This window comes from Harpia harpyja, chromosome 4 (assembly GCF_026419915.1).
Source record: "Harpia harpyja isolate bHarHar1 chromosome 4, bHarHar1 primary haplotype, whole genome shotgun sequence".
NCBI classification, from domain to species: domain Eukaryota; kingdom Metazoa; phylum Chordata; class Aves; order Accipitriformes; family Accipitridae; genus Harpia; species Harpia harpyja.
Genome location: NC_068943.1, coordinates 42,161,850 through 42,183,500, shown reverse-complemented (window position 1 = coordinate 42,183,500; position 21,651 = coordinate 42,161,850). Strand labels below are relative to the sequence as shown.

The following is a 21,651-nucleotide window of genomic DNA, read 5'->3' as shown; positions in this document are numbered from 1 at the left end:
CCCTGTGCCGCAAAGTCTCCATACTTGATTTTGTGTTGGATGAAATATTGCAAGGAGTTTCTTATAGATAGGGATGCAGCATTGGTGGGAGTGTGCTGTGGGGCTCCCATTCACCGGGGGGTCAGGATCTTACCCAGCATGGGACCTTCGTTTAAGCACTGCTAGCCCTGATGAGCTGCATCTCTTTGTGTCATTGTGCCATCCCCCTGCACTGCTGGTGGCACGTCAGCTCACGAGAGGGGATGTTGAAACGCTCTACCAGCAACTGCCTTGAAACTGCTGCACAACCTGTCAAGATGGGGTTGTAACGAGCTTGTCGTTTGAGGACCCGAGGAGTCCCCTCCTCTGTGACATGCCAGCCACAATGGCCAGATTTTGTGGTGTAAGGACATAAGAAGTGTAAGATGGACGACAGCTTGGCTGTCATGAACTCTGGTGCAGGAGTTAATGGGCACCCACCTCTCTTACCATTGCTTCTGCCTTTCCTGAGCTGCATTGGCTACTGGACCATCCACCTAGCACTTGGGTATGCAGTTATAACAGTAGTGATTATTTTGATCGTCTTTATTTTATACCATGAAATTTTAGGCATGGCTGCCTAATTTTAATGCATGGCTGGAAGGAGGTCAGTAGGCTAAGCCTGGCTTTCTGGCAGGTTAGTAGGGAATAAGCATGTCCTTTTGTGTAACCATCTGTTTCTATTAACCTTGGGTGGCTCACATCCCAGGAGATATTCTCTGCCTTTCAGAGACATGAGCCTTTATTTATTCCATGCTTTGCATGGAAAACTGTTGCCAGGTAGATTATCTCCACCCTCTTCTTTAGGAGAGATTTGATCACTTGGTGACAGGGTGTCCGAGAAGGCTTGGTCCAGCCTGACCAGCTGGATGTGGTTCCCAGGCTTTTCTAGAGCCCATCTCTGGACAAATCCTCTCTCTGGCCCCTGTGTGTACCTATCATCCAGCCCTGAAAGCATCTTAGCTGCCTGTGTTGATGCAGGTAGTGTTTGTGTGCAGGTTTGGGTTTATGGGCTGTGTGACCTGATGGGATCTGCAGAAGAGCTTCTCGATGACCTGTCTCTGAGCACGGTGTCAGTGGGGGTTGCACCCGTGGGGTTGATGGGAGCCGGCTCAAACCCAAGTGGAGCCCTTTTGAAGATCCTACCCTGTCGTTTTACTCCTAAATGCTTATTTGGAGAGTTGCCTTTGAGTCTCTGTTTTAAGTGCTGAGCTCTGGTGTCTGCTTGGCTTGTTCTTCGTTCTCCATAGCTGTCTTTTTACTTCTCCCCGTGAGCTCTGTGTGTGTGTGAAAACCCACAGCTGTCTGCTTGGATCAAAGTCTTTATCATGTTGCTTCCTTATGGGTATTAGAAATACGAGTCTCCCTCATTTCTCCCACTTTTCAATCTTATAACGCTTAGGACTGAAGAGTCAATGAGGCTTTCTCTTCGTGGATGGTGGCACACTCCGTAATGTGATCCTAAAAGGGACATGAGGCATCTTTATTAGTCTGTGTGTGTTGAAGCTGGGTTTGCTTTCTAGAAACACAGGGGTTGATTAAAGTGCGAAGAGGCAAGGGCAGCAGCGTGGGTGTGAGTTGTACGCAGACACACATATATAATGATTTTTGCCATGCCAGAAATGTCTTGCATCCCCTTCATGGTCTGTGCTTGCACTGGAGGGGTCTCCGGGCATTAACGAGCAAAAAGAGTTGCCCTGTCTAAGGACTTTATTCCTTTGCAGATAGCTCAGAAGAAGGAAAAAAGCAAAACCAAGCCACAGCCTTCCCTGCACCCACCATCCACAGCCCGCTAGCATTTGGCAAATGATAAAATATTAAAGCCATATTTTTTACTGCTGTGCTCAGTTACCACGTTGTCCTTTTCTTTGGAAAGGAAATGCGGTTGGGGAGACATATGGAGGTGCTTGTTCTTCTTGTTGCCATGGGTATGTCTGCAGTGTCCTCAGACATGCGGCTCTGGGTGCCCAGTTTTGGCTTGGTCCCCTCAGCTCCCCCGCTGCCGCACACTTACCAGGGGTGTTACGTCCGTAGTGCCGGTGCCCTCCCTCTCTAAGAGGCCTCTTACACTGTGTTAGGATATTTTTCCCTGTGAGCTGTATAATTTGAAGGTTAATTTGGCTATTACTACGCTATCACTATTGCTATGATGTTATTACAAGGGCTTACTACAGTCACTGCTGTGACTGATATTTCTTTAGGTACGTCTTTGTCACAAAGCAGGGGTTTCAGCCTGGCTTAGGGGCACTCAAGCTCTGTTTTATCCAGGGGGAGCTTAAAGCATCCACAACCTCTGAAAAGGTATTTGGGGTGTGTGGGAATGTCTAGGCAATAACCCGAGCAACTCTGCAGGGGTGATGCATCCAAAATTGGGACCTCTTGAAGTGAGTCTTGGGCTCTTGATGAATAACTGGCTATAAGGGATGAGTGGGTGATACCGATACAGCTGTATTGCAAGCGTACATAGTGTTTGATGCCAGGCTTGCACAAGGGAAGGTGGGAAAAGACCCATGGGGGCTGCTGTGTTTTTTAATTTGTTCCCTGAACCAGTCTAGGACAAATTGGCGTGTTGGCGTAGGAAACCTTAGGCTGTCCCTGCTTGTTTTGTTCCTAGTTATAACTACCTTATGGTTAAATTTAAAAGAGTTCAGTCTCCAGATAGCTCAGCTGAATGTTTTTTTCTTTAGTACTGTGCATGAAAGAGAAGTGCAGCCCTTCTTCCAGCTCTGCAGTAGAGTTCAATGAGAGAGAGATTTGGAGTCGATGCATTTATTAGTAACATTAGGGCAGAGGAATGTGCACAGATACATTGCCAGCTCCACGCTTTAAACTGGCATTTTCCCCCTCTATTTAGATTGCTCTCACTCTTTCTGTGCTGATACAGGAACGTCTCAGCATGGGATGATGAGATCAAGTGCACATTGGTAGCAAAAGCAATTTGTAAAGCGTTGGTTGTATAAATGACATTCTGTATAAAAGAAATGTTGCAACACAACCGTACTAATGCAGCCATGTGACACCAATTTAATGCATTTTCCCCATTAAGCTGCTTGTTCAAGACATCTTTTGACCATTTTGAGTACAGCAGTGGTGTGTAAGGCCTCTATTTTCTGAGTATTACTCATTTTGCAGCTAACAGATGTCAGTGTCTATTTGTCCCTTATGGAAAAGTCCCTGTAAAGTTCAATAGGGATTAAATTTGTCAGGCTCTGTAGAAACATAACAGGATTCTATGGAAATTACTCTGCAATCCTATAGAATGTAATAGATAATCTCCTTGTCTCTGGAGGTATTTTAACTCTTGCATAATTGTGGACCAGAATAGAAAATCTCCATTAAATTCAACAAGATGGGTCAAAAAATCCTATAGGAAAATGATCATTTTCTATTAAAATCAGTAGGACTTTTTCATCAGCATGTCGGTCTTCATTGGGAGGTTTTATTCATTTGCCAATCCTACTAAAAAGTGTTTTGTCAGGAGGCTGATACTAGCTTTGTTCTAGGGAACAGTGATTTGTGCATAAATGATGCTTATGTCCAATGCTAGTATAATTTATGGCGAGGCACTAAATTCCCTTTCAGAATAACTGGAGCAGGATGAGGCTTTAAGCCCTGCAGGGAGGAGAAACATTTGCTGGGGATTTGGAGAAGGGGTCTGCCTGCGAAGACACCTCGGCGTGCTGCTATTATGTTATACAGGTCATCAGCAGCCGAACAGCAGACCACAGGCAGGGTGTTGTGTGCATGCACGGATGTGCCACGGACGCAAGCTTTTCTCTGTCATCTCTCTGGCTCCGGCGCTGCTTATCTGAAGTGTTCAGCCCAGGATGCTGCAAATTAATGTTGGATTGAAGCTCTGTTTCTGTTAAACTGCCTGTGGCTGGTTTGAATGGCTCTGCTGTCTCTTGCATCCGCAGTCTGGCTTTTTATGGTGTGGCCTGGGTGGTGCGGAGTATTGGCTCCGCCGAAATCCAGGGCTTTGCTCTTGGAGGTCGTTGCCTCTGCTGCGTTGCCGGTGGAGCTCAGGCAACGCACGGGCTGGAGACATTAATTACCGAGAGAAGGCTCTGCTTGGCTGGGGGGGGTGTGTGTGAAAAGCCACCCCTGAAAGGATCATCTTCCTTTTCTCCAGCCTTGGAAGGTGCTGCTGTGCATTTTGATGAAGGCAAAGCACCCAAGTTATAGGAGCGTTAGCAAAATGCTTCCTGCAGATCTTCTGCTGTGTCTGGGTGGCATCTTGGGGCACCGCTTGAGCCCTGCGCTGTACAAAGAGGCAATCTCACGAGGGATCTTGGTCAGAGGTGGGGACACGAGCAGCGTGGGCATGGGCACAGTGGGTGGATGATGCTATGGGGAGCAGGTGGAGCTATGCCCATAACCGCTCTCGGGGACTGATTCAGAGAGGGGAGTGCCGTCTCTGCAGCAGACTGACATGGCAGCGTGATTGCTCTTTTCATGGTCCGTTGTGTAGGAGGGTGAGTCATCTTGGAGAAAGGAATTGCTAACTCCTTGGGGGGTATTTACAAAGGATAATTTCAGCGAGGAAGGTTACTTTACTTTGGCAAGAAGCAACGAGAAGGACTTTCTTAAAAGGATGGCGAATCAACTTGTCAGCTGAACGCCGGCTATGTTGGTGCTGTTGGGGGGGACACAGCATCCTGCACCGTAGCTGTGCTGGCCAGTGTGCATCTGCCCTCAGCAAAGTGCGACTAGCCCTGTGCTAAGGGATGGTGCAGGTCTGAGTTTTATTCTGATGTCTCCTAAAGTGTTCCTGAGCCTGAGTGAGGGCTTGGATCCAGTATGCACAGAGGAAAAGTTTGGGGCAGATTCTGGGGTTTTGGTCAGTACGTGAAACACGGGACACAGCTGTATCGCTCCCTGTGGCGGGGAAGAGGTCGGGGAGAAAGGTTTGCGTAGCAGAGATGGGATCAGCTGGTAAAGCTGAGTAGGTCCACGGCCAGGAGAAATTTAATTCCACCAGGTGAAGGTCAGGATGTGCTTCTCGATGGGTTGATGCATAGAGACCAGGAGCCAGGTCCAATTTTAAGTGCCTGCATTCCTTTGCACTTCTGCTGTCCAAATGTGCGCAAAGTGAAGACTATAAAAATCAATTGACACGACATATGTAACGGTCTCATTTACTGGCGAATAGAAATGTGTGTAAATCTGGCATTAAACATGAGTTTACACTGCTCCCCTTCTTGGGAGAGCAGTGATTGACAGCGCTGTGTAAATGACATGAAGACGCCAGTAGAAGCTGGGAAACATTTACCCTTCTGAGATACGTGTGTACATTGGAGAATTGCCTTGCCTCACCGTGAGCTTAAACACATCTGGAGGGATCACTTCTTGCACAGTTCCTTGCTGTTGCTTACAATTAATACCTTTGTGTGTAAGAAGCAGTGCACAGAGAAGCAGCCCTGTCTCGAACAAATTATAACCGGTGCTTTCTTTCCTCCTGAGCCATGCTTGTTCCCTCCTAGAAGGTGCTGGAGCAAAAGCTCCTGCAAAACCATTGCGTAGCAGCAGGTTTTCAAACTCCAGAAGGTGAACGCCTGCACGGGTGCGTAGGGGCTGGCTTCTCTTGCTGTGCCCGTCAGCCAGCTAGTCTGAGCCAAAATCCAATAACAGCCATTTGAGATTAAATTCTGAGCACTTGAGTAATCTAAAGCCAGCGAGGAGTCGGTGTCTCAGCAGTCAGTTGAATGGTCTGGGCTGTCATCTTATTAGAGGGAGAGAGAAACTTTGATTTAACCCAAGACCCTTAATTTTCAAACAAGGAGGTGAAGCAATAACGTTTCCCAAATCCCACTGGCTGTTACCATTGCACAAAAACTTCAGCTTCTAAAATTTGTGACTGTCTTCAGGGTTTGGACTTCTCAGGCAATTTCCTTTGACAAGAGGATCCGTACGAATCCATTAATGGAATTAGGGGTGGAGAGCAGTAGACTGCATGGGCGACTGGGGGGGAAAGTGCTAGAATAAAATCCCTGGGATTAAAGACAAAAGAGTTGCTATTAGCAGTGTCTGTGGATAACCGTATAGGAAGAAAAAAACCCACCCAAACCCCAGAACTCCATCGAAAACCCTGCTGAAGTTCCTTCCAGCCCCGGTGACCCGGGTTTCAAAGCTCTCCTCCTCCACCTTTGCAGAGGTCTGGATTTAACTCCGTGTTCCTGGGTGCCCCGGTAGCACCTCTGTCCCTGCCTGGTCCTCAAGGCACATGCTGTGTTAAATCACTGCCGTCGAAACGTTAACTGATCACAGCCTTCCGAAACGACTGGAAATTAATTGCAAGCTTAAATACTGCCTTGGCCTTTAACTCTGCTCCATACTGAGTGAAGTAAAGGTTTTGTCTCATCAGAAAGATGTCTTTCTGAAGAGGAGGAAGTTGTTCTTTTTCCCGCTGGAATCCATTTTCCTTTTAATTGCTTTGCGCAGAGCCCCGGCACCATACCAAATGTGAGAATCGGCCACGGGCCTTTTATTTATTTAACTAGACATTTATTTATTTTATTGCAAATTCCCGTTTCCTGGCTGAGGACGATTTTTTTCACCCTCGGAAGCGAGCTTTAAAAATAAGCCCCGGTGTCCTCTCCGCTTTTTTTTGCCGTGCTTGTGAACCAAAAGGGCAGTCAGCAAAGAGGTGTGAATTAGATTTCCCTGTCGCAGCGCAGGAGCTCTGGCTACGCAGCCTTCCCCCTTCAATGCAATCCTTCCAGAGCTGCTCACTAGCACATCTCACCTCCTTCGCCGCTATTCTTCTCACATTTATTGCCTTCATTTCCATAGCACCTAGGGCACCCGGGCCACATTCTCGTACACAGCTCTCCCCTGTAATGAGTGACCTAGATAGTGCTTTCTTTTTGGACAAAGCAATAAACAATAGCTTTGCTAACAATGTGCTTGGCTGCTACTTCACGCTGAGTAGGGCTTGGACTTAGCATTAGAGAAATATTCACTTGGAGCCAGATTATCTAAGGTACTCCGATGCCCTCTATTACCATAGTATCTGAGCGCCTTACGGCTTTTGAAGATGCTTATTTTTATGTTAACCCTATGGTGTTATCCTTTTTTTTTTTTTTTTTTTTTAATGGCTGGGGACTGAAGTATCAGGAGTGCAAGGAAAGCTCTGGGCAGAGGGGCTGGAGTGGCTTTTTTTGGTAGGAAGAGCATTGTGTTTATTTTCAAACAGTTATGCTGGGATGAAGTATGAAGGCGACTGGGCTAAGCGAGATGCTGTGGGGTATTAATGTCAGGACTATTTTGTGCTGTGCCTCTACTATTCAGACCCTGTCTGAGCAATTTTCCCTTTGCTAGGAAAAGCTGATGTCCTCCTCCCTGGCTGGCATGAATCGATGGAGCCCAGCTCCATTGCCATCAATGCAATTGCCCCATGTCGGTAAAACTCTCTTAGAAGTTTTGGAAGGCTCCAGGGTCCCTTAAACCATATCTTCCTTCCTGATGCGAAATCACTATCTCATTTGACCTGGCTCATTGTTGGTCCCGTGCTCCTGGAGACGTGCTTCCCCCACCTCTGCCATGTTGCAGGGCCGATAATTTACTGTACCATGCTGCTTCCTTTATCTCCGTTTATACTCACTTAATGTGGTTGGGAATCCACAAATTCCCTTTTACGCTGTTCTGAACGTAACCTACTAAACCTTAATCATGGTTTGGGGAGTAGTAATTCTTTCTGTTATATGACTCTCTTTTTATTTTTTCTTATATAATTTTTCCTTTAAGAAAAGATCATTAATCTATGTTTCTGAGCCTTCCCATCAATCTGTAATTGAATCATATAAAAAAGACTTGATTTTACATCCATATAAGAAAGAATTCAATTTTCCCTAATGCCTGCAGATTTATAAGTCTTAATCTCCAGATTTCTCTTATTTTTTTTTTTTTTCCTAATAACCCAGCTTGTCTGGAGTTATCTAAATTAATTGTGAAGTCGAATATACTGTGATCTGAGGAGATCAGTTATCTTTTCCATAGAGGAGACGCCAACAGCTTAACAGGCCCATCTCGCAGGGAAAACAAAACCACTTCTAATAGCTACCTAACCTTGGTGTGTTGGGAAGCACCCCTCGCAGGCATCTTCAAAAGATGCTCACTTAATTATCACATTTTAAACGCTGTATTGCACTGCAGGGCTTTCCCCTCTTAAGTCTCGGCTCCGCTATCACCTCCTCCTTTAAAAGTACAAAGGGAGCACGTTGTGCCTTGCTAGCTTGGTGGGCTGGGAGGAGAAACTCTGCCTTTCCAGCCCCGGCTCTGCCACCAGTCTCACTTTCAAGCCTCAACTGAGTTATTGCTATCGCTTGGTTCAAGGCATCTTCTCTTTTAATAGCAGCAGCCCCCCGTGGACCACAAAGACCATCCTTTGGCTTGCGTTGGATGGGTTATACCTGCTGGGGCAGATACCAAGTGCTGCTCTGAGCCCTAATTTTGGGTGAGTGCAGCTTTAGCAGCTTTCATGGCAGTTTTAGTACACCCAGAGAGAGGGGTTTGCCGTGCAGCTGCACTAATGGGAAAGGGAGAGAGCCACCAACTAACTCGCACTCGAATATATCTGTAAGTCTTGGAGCCCTCTGCCAGCCTCCTCTTGTGCTGTGGAACAGTGCTGGGCTTTTTATCCTGAAATTTGGGTGGAGCCGGAGCATCTGTGTGTGTAAAGCACGCGGGGAGATGCAATGGCTTTTGCTAATTTAATAATGCCCCTAAAAAATAGGGGTTTTGGATTGATGGAAAGCTTCCAGTGCTGCCGGGCTCGTGTATCCCGATGACTCGGGTGGCCCTTGTTTTCAAGCGGAATGGTGTTGGCTAAAGCAACCTTTGGCCTGGCTTCACCCTCAGCATCTCAGGGAGATCCCACCTCAGAGGCACTCAGGCATCCCGAGGAGCTGGCTGCTTCGTCTTCTCCTTCCTCCTCCTCTGTGCAGCAGAGGAGGAAGACAAAGACAGGTAATTGTGCTGTCTCCGCAGACAGTAAATTCCAGTCGGGGTGTCCATTTTAAGTGCGCTGATTGGAGCCTTGACAGTGGCGTGCATGTGGGAAATTGCTCTGAATTCCTCCAGTCTCCATGGTGTTTAACTTCTGGGAAAGGTGTTTAGAAAAACAATGCATGTAATATTTGTTCTAAGTTTTTTGTACTGGGCAGAAGAGCAAAAGCTAAGGTTTTGTTGTACGTGCATTTACCAGCTTCCATCCCTGTCTTCTCTTGTAGGCTCATGGTCCCATCTGTTAGAGATTTCTTGCGCTGATGTGCTTTTTCTCTATTTTCATGCCATGCCTGCACTGCAGATTCATCCTCTTTAAATGAGACGCGGGGATCTGTTAGCAGGTCTCCTGCTGCGTCTCCTTGCTGTCCGTCTCCCCTTCCAGACATGCCTGTTCCCTTTCCCTCCCTCCCCTCCTTGTCCAGAGAGGGAGGGCTGGTACTGGTTTCGGGTTTTTTGGGGGGTGTAGGAGCTCAGGGATCGCAGGTTAGTGGGGTTGGTCAGTCCCCTGGAGCCATGGCTCTGCAGACTCCTGCCCTGAAAGGGAGCACCAAAGCAGGATTAAAGGGCAGGTTTCCCTTGGCCTGACGCTGTCCCAGTGCCCGTGGGCAGGTTGTGTGTTTGCATATGATTACCCAAATAGCCTAACTATCCCCTGGCTTCCAGGAGCATATTACTAGTTACTAGGGAAGCTCCTAGGTCTGTTGGAGCACTGGAGGTAAAACTGCTGCTTGGAATGGCTGCAGGCAGATTTGTGCTCCTTTTTATTTTATTCATTACTTTTTCTCCCTTCCTTCTTCCATTCTCCTGGTTGCTTTCTGAGTTTCAGATGGATTATCCAGATTGCAAAGCCCAAACCCTCGCCTGCCTGCCAGGTCCTTCTGTTCCCTTCCAGTTCATTCCTTAAAACAAATGCCACAGCCCCCTCTTTTCACAGAGCGGGGCCGGAGGGTTTGCACGGGTGCTGCAGCGAAGGTACGGAACAGCTCTGTGCACCCAGGTAGCACGGGTGTCAGGGCTGTGGGTCACCTCTAGGACACCCATTTGTCCCACTGAGCTCTCTGCTGGTAGATGAGGGCTTGTTTGGCTGCAGAAAGAGGCCAGGGCTTTGCAGGAGCCACTGGGGTGGTTTTGCAGATGGCTTCTTGCCGCGCTCCCTCCCCAGAGGGATGCCTCGTGCAGGGACTGCTGCTTCCCCCAGCACAATCTCAGGGCTTCTCCCCAGGCATGCTCACCCTCCTTGCCCTTGGTGGGGGTTACCCCAGGAGCGTTTCTGGCTGCCTGCCTTCCCTGAGCTTGCTTTCTCCGTGCTCACAATCTTTTTGGAGAGCTTTAGGAAACAAGCTGGCTTCGGACGGTATCTGTAAAGGTAGAAGGGGGAGGGAATGGAATGAAGGAGCGAAGGGATCCCCAGCTCATCACCGCCAAAGTCACTTTATGTCCCCTTGTCCGTGCAGATGATGAGCTGCCCTGAGCAGAGGCTGTCTTGACACCCCCAGCACGCGGGGATCCCATCAGGGCTGGGGTGAGGGTGACCCCACTAGTGATTTCTCCTGGATGTTACTTGGAAAATTGCAGGTTGGGAGACTGTAAGTGCTGCTGCAGCAAGATAAAAAGAAAAAAAAAAAAGAGAGAGTATTTTTCATTACTTTCCCCTTTATTTTGGAGGTAGACTCAGGAATTTGGAAAAGTGGTTCTTCCCTTGAGGAGTTCGCTCTCCAGCTCACTCCTTTGACTTAGCAGAAAGGGGATGTTTTCCTCTCTTGGAAGGGAACAGACATGACCATTTTCTTTCTGTATTGATTAAAACCAACAAACATCCTCGAGTGATCCTGTGCTTCGTTAGGTGGAGGGAGGGAGAGAACAAAACCCAGGTCTTTGCTTGCTCATCAGCATCGTGGGACTTTTCCCTGTGCTGTCTGCAGCACTGGCAAGGAAGAGCGCTTAATCACTGCCACCAGTGGGGTCCACCAACAAGGGCATCTGCTCAGCCTGTGTTAAAAAAAAATTTCAATTACTTTCTTGACTGGGGTCAGAGGGGAAAAAAAAAGCAGTGTGATCTACTGACTAGGTGGCCAGACTGTGGATATAAGCCATGGGTTTCAGTCTCAGGACACCGGGCAGGTCACTTTGCCCTTAGCCTGCCTCGATTTCCCCATCAGCAAAGCTTGACGTGTTCATTCGGGCACTTACCTTACTTTGTGTGCAATGCTTTGTACCTGGGGATGAATATGTATATAGAAATGCACCTGAAATGCATAATAGGTACGTATAAGTGTATTAGAGAATAACATCAATTCACTCTCTGCATATTAAATTCAAGGTGATGTCCCTGGTGACATTAGTGTGGCAATGAGCCAGATTTGGGGTCCCAGCCCAAGAGATGCGATTTAGGACTCTGTATAGGTGAACACAGGTGTTAAATACTTTCTTGTGATTATACAGCCCTGGCTTGCCGGTGTTTTCAGTGGATGATGGATGACTACCGAACAGCTGAGATTCTTTGAAATGTTCTGCTTGCTGTCAAGCCCTGTCTTTTTGCCTGTCTATCCATCTTCTCAAAATAACTGTGTTCTTCAGTCCTCTTGCACACGTGTTCAGCTGGCTCCGTGGGGAGATCCTTGAGTGGGATAGCTGCAGGACTGCAATGATTAAATTATTAAAAACGGCATTTGTGACACTCTTTCCTCCTGAGGGTCTCAGAGCAATTTGCTGAGGTCTCCTTTACACATGGGGAAAGCAAGGCAGAGCCCGACATTGTGCAGCAAGTCAGGAGCAATTTGGAAATGGAGCCCAACAGTTCTCCCGTTCAGGGGTCGTGCTCCTTTCTTAGGACTGAGAAGAGCAAAGCGTGCTTCAGAGCAGGTAGAAGAGGCATGTGGTGGGCCCTGGAGGGAGGCTGGAAGCTGCAAGATGACAAAGTCAGTCATCGTGTCTAAGCAGTGATGCTGGCTCCGTCTTCCTCCTCTTGCTCCGTTTCTCTCGTTTGTGCTACTCCCCTGAGAGTCTGGCTAAGGATGGAAGAAATTGCCTGGAAAAGCCATCAGCCCATTTCTAATTCCCTTCTGAATTGCTGTTTCAGGCTCTGAGAGTTTGTCTTAAGCCTGCAACTTTGGAATAACAATTCTGTTTTCCATCATGAGTTGGTTCTTCCAGGTCAAAAGGCTCTTGTGGCTCCCCTAGGCACATCTCCCAGGTTGGGGCTTGATTTCCCACTCAGGTTGTCTGAAGAAGCTTTTTCAAGCGTTAAGACATGGAGTTGCCCACTGCTGGCTGCCTCTGCTTTTCTGTCGTTTCCCTGGAGCATCTCCTGGCTGGCGGCAACTTCGTCTGCTGGACACCAGAGCTGAGGCGAAGCATAAAGCAGTTGGTAGAGAGGAGCAATGCTCCTCAGCTCTGCTACACACAAGCCCCTCAAGATGTTCAGCTGCCCTGCAATTAGGTAATAAATCAGCTGGAAATGTTAATATTAAATATCATGAGGAAAGTACCGGCCTTGGCTTCCCAAACCACTGGGTACTTTTACTTTAATTATAAGGTTGGTCCTTTTTTTTTTTGGTTTTGGGGTTTTTTTTTTGTTTGGTTTTTTTTTCTGTTTGAGTTTTATCTGAGTAACTTTGCATGAGCAAAGCTGTGCAAGAGAGTGTCTCTGTGCTCTGGTTTGTTTCCCAAAAATCATAAATACGTGGAGCTTGTAGAAATCATTATTCTCACTTGGAAAGCCCGTTTTTCAAACAGGTAGGAAGAGCAGGGGTTACCGCTAGGGACGGAGCTGGGCATCTGCGGCATGCTCCATCACTCTCCCCTTTCTTGGCCTTTCAGCTGGAGGTATTGAGCCTCACTTTCCTCGCTGAGGATGTCGTCTGCAGTTTAATTAGCAACTGCCACTTCCCTTGCAGGAAAGTCCTGCAGAGTTTCATGGCGATGATACTAACGAACGTCTGTGGAAATCATTCCCGGAACATATGGCAATGAATATTTCTGTTGGGTTCGTTGTCGCTGTCCCACCGAATGCTGTGATAGGGAGATATTTCCCCGTTTTGCTTTGAAAGTCAAACACTCGTGCAGTCTGTAATATGTCTGTAGAATTTTTCCATAAAGGTGAAAGGTGTGAGAGAAAAGAAGAATGATTGTTGATCCTTAATTATTGTTTTGCTTTAATGACGAGAAGCCTCGGGCACCAAAGAACAAAGTCTTTACCTGCTGGTCCCCTCCCTACCCCCTAATACGTGAACTTGGGCTCCTCTCTCTCAGAGCTGCCATGAGCCCCGTGCACCTCACAGATGATCCAAGGTATGGTTTTGGCCCTGTTGTGGTCTGACTTTTGGGGTGAAGCATTCCACATGCCGTCTGTTTTACTCTTTCCCTCCAAAACCCATTGCAGAGCAGAAACACCAGTGCAGCAGGATTTGCCCTGTTGTGCCAGCGTGGCACGGGGAGAGCTGTTTCCATGCAAACAGCCACTGTCTCCTGTCATTCCAGTCATATTCTTTTGTCCAGAAGAGAAACTGCAGAATTTTGCTGCACCACAATCAGGATCTGATCTAAACCTTCAGGAAACCGAGGGATCCTTCAAAGGCAAGAAGCGGTGACAGCAGGCAGGCTGCCTGCCTTTGACCCCAGGGTGTAGGGCTCCTTCTTCTTCTCCGTTATGCTGTTGGTGACTATGTACTTCTGCCTGTTGAGTGTGGGAGGGATGCGCAGAAGCCAGGGCACGTCCCGCTCTTTTGCACTATCCCAGGTCTACTGTAGGTAGAGCTGCATCCCTGGAGATGCCGAAGCTCGGCAGCTTGTATGTTGCGATTGCAGAGGAAAGGATTTCCTGTACCTTTTTTGGGCTGGTGAGCAGTGGAGAGTCTCATTTGGAAGCGCTGTGATGGGAAGCTTGTTCCGGAGGCTTGAGTTTCTCCTGAGCTGGTGTTGAACACTTGGGCCCCAGGAGCACCGAGTGGTGCAGCGTGAGTCTGTGCGAGACACTAACCAAGATGCTGGCCTCTGTGATCCAAATATTTAACTCTTCAGCAGCCCCGTGTGACTTCCCTGCAATTCAGAAGCTCCACTAGCTTGGGTTAAAGGTCCATCATCTGTTGGCTGATGACCCCTGTTGTGGGTTGCAGGGTACAGTGGGCATATTTGGACCTGTAATTGCAGCATAACGGGGGATCCTCTCGCTCCTATCTTTTTGGATGTCTCTGTGCTGAGATGCCCAGCTTGCATAAAAGTGCTTCGCAGAGGAAAAGCTCTTCCCTGTGCACCAAGCCCACTTCTGAAAGATGTTGCGTAAGCTTCTTGGTTAGCAAGTAACTTTTGTATTTAGACTGTAATTGGCTTTAAATTCCAAAGGTCCATTGCTAATGATATTCAGAGCAGCTTAATTAAAGGGGCACTGTCAAGTACTTCCTTTATAGTTTTTCTTTCGTGTGTGCTCTCAGTTGCAATACCCTTTTTTTTTTTTTTTTTTTTTTTTTTGCAAGCTTGAAGGTAATAATTAAAGTAATTCTCTGCTGATTTTGTCCTTTTCTATTTGGCAAACTTTGATCCATTATTATTTTTTAATGGAGACAAGATTAACATGGCCACTTTTGTTCCGCGACCATTTCAGTTCAATACGGCGCCTTACCGCACTGAGATCTCGGCGCGCTCGTGCCGGTGGCATCGCTTGGAGATGACATTGATGCAGCTTTGGGGAGGGTTGCTAAGGCAGCCGCAGGAGCTCGTGCTCCACCTAAAGAGTCTCTGAGCTGCCTTATACACTGTTGGGAAGAACCCAAATCTTTGGTGAAAGGTGGGGTTTTCAGTTCCTCAGAGTGAGATGAAGACAAGTCTCTCCCTCACTAGGAAAGCCCATCTTTGTGTATGTAATAGTATCTTCCAAGAAAAAAAAATGTATTTGCAAGGTGTCAGCTCATAAAAGAAGCAATCTCATGATCTAAGTTATAAAAATGCTCAGTTCTAAGATGTCTCTTTGCAGTCTTCAACTCCAGGCTTAAATTGGGGGTAAATAATTTGTCTAGGACTTCAAACTCCCTGGTTTCCGTGCTTGTTGAAGGGGAATAAACAGGGCTGAAGGATCGCAGCTGCCTGTCCTACAGTCAGGGGCTTTTGCAGCAGCTCAGCTTGCTCTGAATGTCTCCTCCGTAGGAAAAGCTGAAGGATGCTTGTCCTATCCGTGGCCTTTTCCCTGGAAGTGCTGCCTGGAGGAAAACTGTGCTGTGTGGTGCTAAGGGAGTGGGTGGGCTGCAGCAGCAATGTTTTGCCTGGGTTTCAGGCCGTAATGTGCCTCCAATTAGCCTTGGGACCCCGCGAGGTGGGTTGGGAGGGAAAATAGCGACCGACCAAAAATCCTCTGCGTTCACCAGCCGCTGCTCAAAGCTGCTCTGTCTTCCTTAGAGCAGCCAAGTATGGAGAGTGCTATTTAGATCTGCGAGGATAAGGCAATAACCATTTTAAGAAAGATATTCGCAGTGGGTCAAATTTTAAACAATGAGAGTATTTCCACATGGCAGCCTCTGCCAATAATTGCTTGTAATTGCTTTCCCTTCGGTGCTGCCTTTGCCCTCTCTCTTTCCCAGGAGCTGCTGTCCCCTGTCCACCCCGCTTGGCTTTCTCCCCACCTTGTGCTGAGCGGGAGCACGTCTGCAACAGGGTTTTTTCTGCAGACACTGTAAACCGCTCGATTGCATCTAGAGGGATAAAGGGTTCCTGCTTCCCATCTCCCGCATCAAATTATTTGGCAGCTGGTTATTGCAGCAGCAGTGAATTCGCACGAGGTTCCTATTGAGGTGTAGCTCAGGTCTGAGTTGCTGGAACCAGCAGCTTTTTTTTCTCCAGGCAGTGAATGAAGGTGCCAAGTGCTGTGTCCGAGGGGAGGTCAGGGCTTTCTGGAAAGACCTGTGCAACCTGGGCAGTGGTACGCAGAAGTAGCATGCGTCGGGAAGGGTCCTGTATGTTCATGCATTGCAAGTGAGTACACAAATCCTGATTCTGGTCATGCCACGGGGAGTATTTATGTGCGGACAAGGAGACCACGTGTACCTATACAGAGACAGGAGCCAGCTGGGCTTTGCATCGGGCTGCAAATATCTGCTCCACCGCCGGGGTGCAGCACCCTGTCTGAATCCAGCGCTGGGAGTTTTGGGGATGCTTTGGGCTGGAGGCACTGCCAGCCCCAGCCGTGCTCCATGGGCCAACAAGTGGGAAAGTCCTGGTGGGTGCAGCCAGAGCCAGGCATGGTGGCAACCTGCCTCTGTCCTCCACTGAGCTGGCCAGCCCTCGAAGCCATGCTCTTGTTTAGCCCATTAAGGCTGGCTTTCGTTTTCTCTGGTGAATCAATTTCTCAGTCTTTAAATGGTACCTTCCTTGTGCTAATCATACAATGGGACTACTAATGAATGTCTCAATTATTTAATGTTTGAATCGAGTAATTATTTTCTTGAGGTAGCAAATTGAAGTTTTCAGGAGGAAAAATACCATCTTCCTCTCCCCCCCCCGCCTTTGCTGCTACATAATTAAGTAATTGTATAGCCAGTGATTTAATAGCTACAAGATCAGGAGTGACATATTTTATTCATTTTAAGCAGGAGTGTTTCTCATTTCTCCTCTTTCTCTCTAGGAGAAGCCCTGGCCACCCTCTGGGAAGGCAGGGAAACCAGCTGCAAAGCTTTACCATTGCTTCTGTGGCATTTCTATCAGCGTTTAGAGATTTTCTGTTCTGCACTGAGCTGCCTCTCATGCTGGCTGCCAGCGGGTGCTTTCCCGGGGAGGGTTTTCTCGGAGGGATGCTCTCTGGGTTTGCTGCATATCACCACCATGGGCTTGTGTCCCATCCTTCCTGCATGCACATGGGCTGTGTCTAATGCACTTTGTCTAATGCTCTTGCATTTTTTGCTGTGTATTTGGAGGGAAGGGAAGAGCCCCAGACACTGAGTATCATTTAAGTGGGAGCTGTTTCTGCAGTCAGTGGTTGGAAGACAGCCCCCCCACCCCAGACAGTGCCCTGGTCAGGGGATACCTCCCTTTGGAGGAGACACCCACCGTTGGCACAGAGCGTTTGTCACAAATCATTCCCGTCTTGCTGTCGGTGAGAGATGCTGAGTGACAGTCATGCTTGTGAAAACCTCTCTACTTTTTTTAAATAAATAAAGAAGTTAATCACTAGGGAATTAACATGCTCACATGTTGAGACATCCTGGGGATGAAAAGAAGTGTCTAAGGAACAAACATATTTAGTGTCAACTGAGCGTATATCTGAATTACCCTCGTTTGCTCGCATGTTAGTTATACGTGGGTATCAGTAGTGCACAATATGCGAAGGGCCGCGTGGTCATCTGTACAAATAATTCACCTTCCCTGCTTGTTTTTCTTCCACTGGTGGATGGACTGTGCTTTCTTCCGAGCAGGTTGCTGTAGCTGGGTAATTTTTGCTAGTGGCACTTGATCTGTAGCTTGTTTGTAGGTAGTTGCTTGGGAGTAGAGACTTCTTGTAGCCATAGAATGACCTGATAAAAAATGGATGATGTGTCATATTCTTGTTCTCCTGCCACAGACAGAGTCCCAGGCAGGCTGTGATTGCTCCCTCCTTGGATGAATGCAATGTTAAGCTGTGCTCCTGGCGTGAGCGTTCGTGACCGTGAAGCTGAAATGGGCTTTCTTGGCACGTTCCCCCAGATTTCAGACAAGTTCCCAACAACCAACTGATTGGCGAGAGTGCTGGCAGAGGGGGAGCACAAATGTGCTGTGAATAGGCATTGGAGGGAATTCATTAACAGGACTTAATTAGCGAATTCTAAGTGGCAGCACTCCGGGGAGGAGCAGGGCTGGACCCGTCCAGGTCATGGTGAGCATCCCACCAGCCGGACGGGTGTAAGGTAGGGATGTGCACACAGGGACACGCACACATCTGTGCCTTCTGGAAAAAGCCACTTTTGCGGGAATTAGGTGTGGATCTGCGCAGACACATCCCCGCGCGGCTGTCCTGCTTGCCGCTGTGTTGCTGCCGGGAGTGACAGAGCTGCTGTCTCCTGTGACAGGGTTAAACTCCTGTGATGGTGAGTGATTACTCACCAGATGACAAATGAGCCGAGGCTGCAGTGGCATTGCAACTAGATTTTCAAGGGCTTGGTCTGTTGTTAAAGGAATAGTGACTTGCTTGTAATTATTTAGTGAAAACTTTGTGTCGGGGGCTGCTTCCTCTGCAGCATCACGACTGTGGCTTCTCACATCTCTCTCCAGCCACAGCTTCAAATTTTCCACTGGGTTTGAAGCCCCCTCAGATGGGAGTCTTGGCGGCCTTGCCATAACATCAACCCCTTTGAGGCTCTGGGGATTACACAGCCCTTAAAAGTGGTGGCCACCCTTTAAACCCAAACAGGGGCAATGGTGATGTCTTCAGAACCTTTCCCAGGTATTTTAAAACACTGCTTTCTGGTGTCCTTATTTAACACACACATTGTAATTAAGAAGAATTTCCTGTACTCCTCTGGGGCTCCTGAGAAATTTGAGAGCTGGAGGGTTTTGTATGTTATGTTAACATGCTTGTTAAAAAGAATAGGTCTCCTCGGCAGAGCTGAACAGAGCCCAGACACCAGCTGGGGCAGCTGTAATGTTGGAGGACCTTTGGGAAGCATGAGCGTGGGATGGATTTGGCCGTGTGGGAGGGACTGCAGGTATTTGCCAGTGCTGTGCAAGGAGAAGAAGGAGGGGAGGTCTGGGTCCTTTGCTTTGGGTGTGAACAGTGAGCTCAGGTGGCCACAGACAGCATGTGGGTATACCTTGTCCTCATGTCATCTTGCAGGGTGACTCACCTTCATGGCTGGCACTGAATTTGGGGCGAGCTGGTGGATGCCAAATGTCCTGACTCTCCGTTTCTGGTTATCCTGAGCCATCGGGCCATGTGCACAGCAAAGCTTCCCATATCATTAAACGGTTTAAATCATTCTTCAGCCTGGGCATGGGTCTGCATTCCTCTACCCAAATGAGTTTAGCTGTTCAGTTTGGTGGCCGTGGGCACGGCTGTAGTGCCAGCTGCTACGAACCCTTGGGTTGCACTGACCAGAGGGCAGGAGCAACCTGCCGATGGCATTTGCTTCCCAAAGCCTCCTGAGAGTTTTGCTGTTTGTGGGTCATCCGTCACCCAAGCACATCCAGGTGCTTGTTGTGAGCTTACTGGCCCTGTGGGCTGAGACTCAAGAGCTGTCGTGTTACTCCACAGCCTGGCCAGGAGGGTGCAACCATCCTGCTGGATGGTGTTGGGTCAAGCACTGTGCTGGTGGCTTGAGGCCTTTCTTTAGCTGGGCTAAAGTCACCATAGACTTGGGTGACTCTAGGGTCACCTCCTAAGTCAGACACCATAGGCAGATTTCAACTGAAATCTCAGCAGTATTGCTGATGTCTGGGTAGGAGGAAGGGACTGTTTTTTCTCCTGGAATATCAGCTTGCTTGGGGGTTTTTTTGCTTTCTTTTTAGTTCAGCTTTGCACAGCAGTTAATAATAATGTTAGGAGCTAGCCAAGGGTTAGATAGCAAAGAGGAACTTGGTAAGTCTTCACCTAGGACCAGTCTGCCCTTTCCCTTTATGGATCTGCTGCCGCAGCGCAGCTGCGTGCAGTTGTGCTTCTGCACCGTGCCTCACGTACAGCCTCCAAGAGACCCCAACGTGTTCCCAGCAGGACTTCCCCGCAGTTGCGCTGTGGTGGTGAGAAAGCTTGGATTTATGTGTCTTGACTTCCCGTGCCCACTTCTGCAACTGGTAGACAGCCTTGCCTCTCAGCTATGCGTTACCCCATCGTCGACACTTTCCCGAGCATCTCTGCTGCCATCAGCGCTGGGTGAGTTACTGGGTGTCCCTAGCGATAAGTGTTACCAGATGTTTACACGTCTTGAGATGTCGTCGCCAGGGCTCCATTTCTTATGCCTCATTTCATATGGAGCATTTGTATTTTGCAAAGTTAACTTCCCTCCCTAAGTTCGGCTTTTCCCCAGGGCATTGCTGTGGCATGTACTCGTGTATTCCAGCAGCCGCTTCCTGTGGTGGGGCACCGGCATGTGCTGGGAGCATCCAGCTGTGCTAGGAGCATCTGGGCATGCTCAGCCACTCTGTTTTGGGCACCCGAGTGGTTGTTTAGGACCGGAGAGTGTCAGAGGAAGGCATGTTATGGGGCTCCTGTCCCCTCCAGTGACTTCCCCCCGAGACGAGCTCTGCGGGGAAGCGCATCTGTAGTGACAGCACTGGGCACGACGGGCAGTGCCCAGGTGGAGAGAGGCGGTGGGCTTTGCAGGGAAGGGACAGCTTGGAAATGCACTCTGGTGTGAAAGAAAAAAGCAAGACATTGTGTTTTGAAACATTCCCCACATGCAAGGTTTTTGCTTGCCTGTGTTGCAGTGATCCCAATTTAAATCCTAAACAGATCTGAGTTAAATAACTTTTTGGAGTTGTCATTAAAGGCCTCCTTCTCGGGTTTGTTTCTGTTTCTTCCCGAAGGTGAAAACTGCGGGAGTCCCTAGTTATCTTAATTTCACCTTGAGTGTTTTTGGCTGCAAACTTGTGGCATTTGGCTTTGTGGAGATGATAAAATCTAAGATTTCACTCGTGAAGGTTTCACTCAGCTCAAAATCCCTGTTGAATGAGGAGCATGGGATCAGACCCCTCATTTAGATCAATGGTTCAGAAAAAAAAAAAAAGAGAGGTGAACTATGAGCCTGTGAAGAAAACCTGGTCGGGGGATAAGGGAGGAGGGGGACAGCTGAGTTAATGGATGAGAGATATCTCCAGCCTGGAAATGGATGAAGGGAAAGCAAATGTATTGTGCCTTGTCCTCTTGGGATTAATTTTGAATATCAAACGCTTGATCTCGAGCCGTTCCTCAGGCAGCCGGTCATGTTTCTGTGAAAGCTGTATTTTGAAAAGAATTTTTCTGATGCTTTAAAACAGAGGAAAGCAAAGCAAGTGACCTTATCCTGCTTTGCATTATGTCACACTCGATGATATTCTTTTGCAGTACTTGCAGCTAGCTTGACATATCGAGGCAGACAGCCCCTTATTATTAAATCTGTTTGCAAATGTGCTCAGATTGCCCTTCACATCCACCCCTGGTTATGAGTGGTGGCAGACCGTGGCTGCAAATCGCAGGTCCCCGTAAACACGCACTGAGCTGCCTCCCCTTCTCCCCGCCTCCCGACTAAGGTTGTCAACACTTTAGGAATTAATAAAGTGTCCTACTGGAAAAGGAAAGTGCTTTCTTCCCCCCTCGTCTGGTATGTTAGAGGGATGGATGGGAGGGTTCCCGTAATGCCCTCTTCCCATGGGTCCTCCTCATCCTCCCGCCGGCTCTTTGGACTCCGCAGCTGAGATACTGACCTTATTAATCTGCCAGTGCAGCCATCCTATAAATGGCAGTGAATAACCCAGGCCCTTTTAAGCTGTGTCATCTCTCCCTCCAGGTCAGATCAGGCCAGCAGCACTTTTTTTTGCCGTCCGTCAAAGCTGAATCAATAGTGCCTCATGCTGCTGAGCCTTGCTATTGCTGCCAGCGGCCATTCCTCTCCCGCATGCTGCGAGGAGCACGCTTCCCTGCGAAAGGCCACGTTGTTTGCCCCGATTTTCATCTCTTCCTGAGTAAATCCACCGTGTGAA

General features: G+C 48.2%; 1 protein-coding gene across 3 annotated transcripts in view; it reads left to right on the top strand.

Moving 5' to 3' along the window:
* The window catches only part of LOC128141546 (opioid-binding protein/cell adhesion molecule homolog), a 312,385-nt gene that overhangs the window by 78,532 nt on the left and 212,202 nt on the right, over positions 1–21,651 (top strand). The window contains exon 1 of one of the 3 annotated variants that reach the window (XM_052786401.1): positions 17,870–17,888. The exons of the other annotated variants lie outside the window; for them this stretch is intronic. The gene's annotated coding sequence lies outside the window, so the exon portion shown is untranslated. Of the gene's footprint in view, positions 1–17,869; positions 17,889–21,651 lie in introns of those variants that run through there. 3 annotated transcript variants of the gene reach the window in all.